This window comes from Hetaerina americana, unplaced genomic scaffold (assembly GCF_022747635.1).
Source record: "Hetaerina americana unplaced genomic scaffold, ioHetAmer1.1.p SCAF_86, whole genome shotgun sequence".
Classification (NCBI taxonomy): Eukaryota; Metazoa; Arthropoda; class Insecta; order Odonata; family Calopterygidae; genus Hetaerina; species Hetaerina americana.
The window spans coordinates 117488-124420 of record NW_027287494.1 but is presented as its reverse complement, the minus strand read 5'-3'; the positions used below and the strand labels follow the sequence as shown (position 1 = coordinate 124420).

Sequence of the window (6933 nt, the reverse complement as noted above, 5' to 3'; positions counted from 1 at the left end):
ATGCATCCTCGCAAAAGAAAAGGTGAGACTGGCCTCCTTCAGTGAAACCAAATTAAGCAATCTGTAATGCCGCACGAAGGACCAAGTTAAATCCCTGCACGAGAGTAGGGTGTACTAACTCCTCCGCAAAGACTGCAACCGGATATATACATAGGCCAGGCTGGAAGGAGATTTGAGACGTGAGTAAAGGAGCACCGAGCATGCTTTAGAAACAACATCTCCACTCGCCACTCTTCGCCAAACACCTGAGAGTTTCAGCACATGGATTACCGAGAAGATGTTTTGACCAACGATTTTCTTTACCCTTCACGTTCCCCGTTATTGCGTTTTCCTCACCCATCTGCCAACTAAACTGACACCAAGAAAACCTTTTCAACAATACCGTTACCCCCCCCCCTCCCAGCTTGCTATTTAAATCACCTGACTAATTACCCAGGGCCGTTCTCCCCGTATGCACTACCTATTCCCCCACTCCTCCGCTTACTAACCCGACGCCAAGCAAACCTTTTTCAACTTTATTGCATTAATCCCTCCTCCCAGCCTGCTAATTTATCAATATTACCAATCCTCCTCCTCCCTACCTCAACCAATCCTTGCTTTCCTCCCTCCCTCCTCTTTTCCTCCATCCAGAAGATATATACATATATATATATATATATATACATTTAAACACGAAATCACGCCAAACGGCGAACAAATACTCATTTATATAGAAACAGATATAAGGAAAAGGGATAGGAACACACATAAAGGACGAGCACAGGAGAGGTGGGGAAGGCGGAATCAAGCAGATTTCGAGAGTAAAAATATTTCCTAGACCGGGATTTGAACTCCGGATCGCATCGCAAATCCGAAAGCATCGCAGATCTCAGGGTAAATTACGTTTGCTGGATAGCTCAAGCGGTTAAGAGCCTCCGCCCGGCAAGTGGAAAGATCCGGAGTTCAAATCCCGGTCTAGGAAATATTTTTACTCTCGAGATCTGCTTGATTCCGCCTTCCCCACCTCTCCTGTGTTCGTCCTTTATGTGTGTTCCTATCCCTTTTCCTTATATCTGTTTCTATATAAATGGGTAATACGTGTGAGTGTTCTCTTTTTTTGTGTTTCTATATTATGTGTTACTGTGTATTGTACTATATATATATATATATATATATATATATATATATATATATATATATATATATATATATATATATATATGTATAATGTGTTTGACCTGTATTTTTACCTGATGACGTTATACCATAACGAAACCGAGGCAGTAAATAAAAAAAATTCCATGTGGAAAAGCCAAGTGGTTTAATTTAAATTTTAATTTTCCTAAACCTTTTAGTAGTTCCGCAGGAATGTTGTCCCCCTTCATGGTCTTATTTGATTTCATGTCCCTTGGTGCCATTTCTACCTCATCGTCGAATATTCCTGAATCTATTCCATTTCCTAACCCGCCGCTCTTGCCTTATCTTTTTGAATTGGGAGCTACACTTCATAACAACTAAATTGTGATCAGAATCCGCATCCGTTCCCGGGAAGCTGTGCAAATTGATCACACTGTTGCTAAATCCGTGAACAACCATAATGTAATCTAACTGATACCTTTCCGAGTCACCTGGTATTTTCCATGCATACCTACGTCTTTTGTGGTGTCTAATCCAAGTTTAATTAAAAATTGGCAATTTTCAACAAATAAAATTTATTAATTACGACCGGTTTCAGTGTAATTACATCATCATCAGGTAACAGCCACCACTTAAGAGTCCAGTGTATATACTAAAAAGCAAGAGAGGGGAGGGGAGGGGAAAAGAGGGGAAATGGGAGGAAAGGTGGGCCATTATAATTCCTTTATTGTCATCGTTAAACTCGTTTGTTCTCAACCTTTCTAAAAGTCCAAGTCACGCTTGTTCTCTTATTATCACTTCAAGTGACTCCCAGCCTAAATCTACTAAGGGACCTGCCACACTTGTGTTCCTATTCTAGCATTATGTAACGAAGCTGGCGAATTTTCTCTGGCCTTTCTCTAATTCTTTTGGCCAAATTTTCTCCGAAGGATCCCAAATACTTGCAGTATATTCCAATTGAGGTCTAACCGCCAAGTTCAAGCCAAGTTCTAAGTTCACCCCAAGAGTTTTACGGACAATACGGATGAGGGCAACAAGTTATTTGATCGAGATAATTACCTTTTGATGTTTTAACCACCCAGGCGCATCCCGCTTCTATGAGTCCTACGTCGTCCGTAGGGAACCCTCTAGAAATCTTAAATCAATGGAGTAAACCTACGGATTTTATTCATTAAAACACAGTATCTTAATTAATACTATATATTTATAACATGCACTTCTAAACGACAAGATTTTAATATCAATTTATAATTATTCCACACGTCTATTCGTCTTTGCTATTCACATTCTATACGTCTATTTGTGGGGACATTTTAATATCCACACTATAAAAATGTGATATCATAGAGTTTGCTCTATCCTAGTGACCTTCAAACTATAGTACTGAGCAAGCGTATGCGCCAAAAAAACAAAACTATTAGCTGCATACTTAAATCTATTTACTCTTTCCTTTAAATGGCCTCTCTCCTTCGGAATATTTTTATATCTGCAATTAGTGTTCATGTTATCGAAGTAAAAAGGTGAATTAATGAGAAACAAAGTTTCATATCGTTATTAATCAAGGGAGGAGAGATTTGTGAGGGGGGGGGACGCAAAGAGGAAAAAATCGTGAACGAGGCAGCTCTTATGACCACCATTCCGATAGAAAGGACTTTGCCAATTTTTTTGCTGAAAAGTGGAAGAGAGACGCCGGGATGAGTGTGTAAGGTCTCCCAAAGGGGAGTAGTCCTTCGAAGGGGACACTGCGTACTAAGGTACACTCGTTGGTCCATGGAAGGATACGTTTCCCAAATTTGGCATGTCTGGATACTTTCCGGACAGACCTCGTACGTAAATTCAAAATAGTCAGTCCGATAGACAGAATCAAAAGTTATTTTTTTTAATGTTAAGAATTTCTCAGTGTTAAGGTAATTAAGGCACTTTCTAGTCCCAATTTAACACGTCATTTGCAATATCATGGGAGCTATTTCACCAAACTCATTATTTCCACTGTAATGTTGCTGAATTGAACTTACGGCGGAGGAAAACGTCATCCCCTGTTAATTTTGAGTTCAAAATCGATGGAGGCTGAAATTACTTTTATCTACCTGTACTATGCTTCGGCTAATCGATGGTTAGTTCCCAATTAATCCACCATAACGCACAAGCCATTTCGTAATTTTTTGAGCCTCGATGAAACCCTATCAGTGAGTAAGAGCAGTTGATGGGCTTTCTGGGAACTCGCTCGCCTTTTCATCACTGCGACTAATAACTGAGAGGTGGAAAAATAAAAATAGCGGGCGACGCCCATGAATATCAATTACGCGCAATCGCCATTCAGCCATCGCTTTACAAATCCTTAATTTTTCCCAGGACCAGTTTTTGTTCAAAAAATATCCCAGCTGCAAGTTTGTCAAAAAAATAAGATAGGCACCTAAGTTAAAAAACAATGCAAAAATAGTGAATTGATTTAAGTGAAAAATTAAAAAAAATGCCAGCCACGGAGGCCCATTAACGCATTCATTTTTTACTCACGCCTATTCATGCTGATTTTAACCTTCAAGTTTAAACCTTTATCTCTGCTCATTTGTTTTCATTTTTAAGAAACTAAATGGGAATCAGGTGAATGAGAATTCCACTCACTCTGTAAATCATTTATTATTCGATTTTCTTTCATTTGATCGCGTCGTCGATAGGCCCTTTCGAAAATGCACTTGGTTTAAAATGCTTTCACGGAGGAAATTGATATTTTGACCAATTTTTGCATAGTGCCCTGCACTATGCGGAAGAGCTCCTGACAATATCACAAATTGAAATAATCAATACTAGAAGTCCACTCGTTTTGAGACATCAATAACGTTCGTTGCATATTGCCTAGGGTGCACAAAAATCTTGGATATTGTTTTCATTCACACACGTGTTAATTAAAAATTGGCAATTTTCCACAGAATAAAATTTATTAATGCGACCGGTTTCAATGTAACTACATAATCGTCAGGTGTCTGACCCGACGATGATGTAGATACATTGAATTTGGTCGCACTAATAAATTTTATTTTGTGGAAAATTGCCAATTTTTAATTAATTATGATATTCCACCATATCGCGCCTGAAACGTCTCTTTTTAAGCACACGAGTTGTTGAACTGTGAGTGTACAGAATTAGTGTCACGCGTGGTTCGTACCATTTCCTGTTGAATTTTGCACTTTGATCGCCGTTGATCTAGCCAGCATAGCTTTCGCTGTTCCTTCAATAATATATTCATTAGAAACCATGGCGCCATTCGCATAATGATACTTTCATTTGTACTGCATCATCACATATCTCGCTCTCCTCTGACCTTATTTTATTTTGTTTTACAAATTACAAATAATGGCTGATCACTAAATGTTGACCGTATGAGAAGTTTGGCTACATTTGCATACTACGTCCTACAACATGCTACTTATCTGCCAAGGCAGTTGATGGTGCGCAGTGACCTCTGTTATAGCGTTCGCCTCTTTTGAAAAAGCATCCCCTATTCTCACTTTTTCAATTCCGCCTGTACGAAAATTTTTATCCATTGCTTTATCCTTAAATCCATTGGTAACGAATCAAACTTTAACAATAATATTATCAATCAGTCTTCAATAAAAGCTACGAAAGAGTAAAAAGGTCAACAGTAAGTGCCAAAAAATGAACTGTTTAACTAAGGTGTTGTCATTTTTCTCATTGCATTTCGCTTCATTGTGATATTTTCAATGAAAAAAGAATAATTTATTTTTTGTTGTCACCAACAAATATTCCTTTGAAAGTGAATTGAAATCATTCAAAAGATCAAGCATTTGAAAAAGAATATATCAATGAAACAGTTCAATGAAAAGAGCTAATGCATAGCTCATTTATTTTCACTCGATGAAAGTCCTGGGTCATGAACATATTTTTAGATTGCTTTATTTGTTATAAAGAAGTGCGATTTAACAGTCTTCACAAATACATCCAGTCATGAGACTTTCTCTAGTACAACAACATTCCATATTGCGTTGACATACATTAGAATATTAAAAGAATCGTAAAAACAATTCTCAATTTTAGCCTGCTTATTAGTTCAACAATAATGCGACCTTTCTCTTCGTCTACACAATATCGCGCAAGCATCTGCAAGGGCGTGTGGCGGGGGGTGTTTACGTCACCACCCGTGAAATGTGTGAAGTCGTTCACCTGCAATTCCTTTACCACGTCAACCCTCCATTACCAAACTAGTTATTTCAAAAGAGCATTTTATTTAAGTACGCTAATGACCAAAATAAAGGAGGCAAAATGATTATTTAATGTCGTATTCAGCGTTTTTGAAAAATCACCCGGCAAATTTGTTAGCATAAATTGGAAAAAATGAATTTCATTTATAATGTTTTCATTGTCCACATACATTATTTAACATTTGCGCTACGTGGCACGTGCAAAGCAGTGAATTATAAAGAATAAAACCATTAACTCACAAATTAGAAATCTGCCACAAGTTGGGCTCGAGCCACGCCCACTCATTGGCAAGAAGTAAAGCCTTTTGTCTGGCGCCCTAAAATTGACAGAGTCAGTTCTGTCGTGAGACGCTGGATGCGTTAGTTAAAAAAGATGGTTTTCAAGAAACGGTAGCTGCACAGCCACATCGAATGCTAATTTTTGGAAAAGCACTTCTTTCTTCGTTGGAATGCCTCTGCAATCCAATTCATGACAATAATGGTCAATAGTTAAATGAACATCGCCACATTGCCTTTTAGAGAAATGAAGTCTCAATACCCATTCCCTATTTTACATTCTGTTCATCAAGAAATGCACGGTTCTATAAAAATAAAAAACTCCGTCAGGGGTGGAACTTAAACCCACGCCTTCATACGAAGACCAGAATTCACAAGCACTCGTGGATTATCGAGGAAGGACATCCTTGAGTCTGGCGCCTTAGACCGCTCGGCCACCCTGACTGTGGCCCTATCAATTATCATGGCGAGGTCACCGTACCCCTCGCCTGCTTGAATCAAGAGTGGTGGAATGATGCCTCTTAGAATTCAAATGTGTTTATTTCCGGGGATGCCTAAAGGATAAAGTGTATATTCTTCAACATAATGTCGGTCAACTGCATCTCCAGATCATCGACATCGTGATACAAGTCAGGTTCGCATCAATATGGAACGGGAAATCCTTCCGATCATCCGCAATATTTTTTTCGAGCTACGAAAGGATAAGTATATGCGGAGAAGGATTTAGAAGTAAGTAAGGAGTATGCATGCACATGGCCCACAATCTTCTGCCATGCTCGAATATCCCTAAAACTGAGATCGATATACGCGTCAATTGTGGGAGGTTGGGAGTCTACTTCAAGAGAAGAAACGTTTTGAAAGCACACTCCATCAGCAAATAACAGCTGTAGATAACGGTTCCCTCATTTTAGTTTACACCTGTACCCCATTTAATGGTCCACTCTAATAGTGGATAACCTTACGATAACTTAACGTATAGCGCATATATTCTAGTAAATGGTTCGCTCAAATGTTTCTAGTTTTCTAGTTTGCTAGTTTCGTATGTTGTCATAACTCCTTGCCTCTTAATAATTAGTGTGCATTTCAGACATGGTCACCAACTACTGTAAGAGACTACTATAGTCATCTTTTTTTCATGCTCGCAAATTGAGGGGCAATGGCCATGGCCATGAAATAATTTCAATTGTAATTTTTAAGTTCCACCCTTTTTAAGGACTGCCAAATTTAAAGGTAGCATTAAAAAAAGGATACAAAATACGGAGAATGGCTTTTGTATTTGCATTGATAGTATTTACACTTAAATTAGACATTTTACGGAGAAGCC

At 38.5% G+C, this 6933-nt stretch overlaps 1 non-coding gene across 1 annotated transcript; it reads right to left on the bottom strand.

Annotated features, from left to right (window-relative positions):
• Nucleotides 1–5933: 5933 nt before the first annotated feature.
• TRNAL-CAA (transfer RNA leucine (anticodon CAA)) lies at nt 5934–6053 on the bottom strand. Its single transcript has 2 exons — nt 6016–6053; nt 5934–5979 (listed from the first exon to the last, which is right to left on the bottom strand). It is a non-coding gene; the product is annotated as a tRNA-Leu (tRNA).
• Nucleotides 6054–6933: the final 880 nt, after the last annotated feature.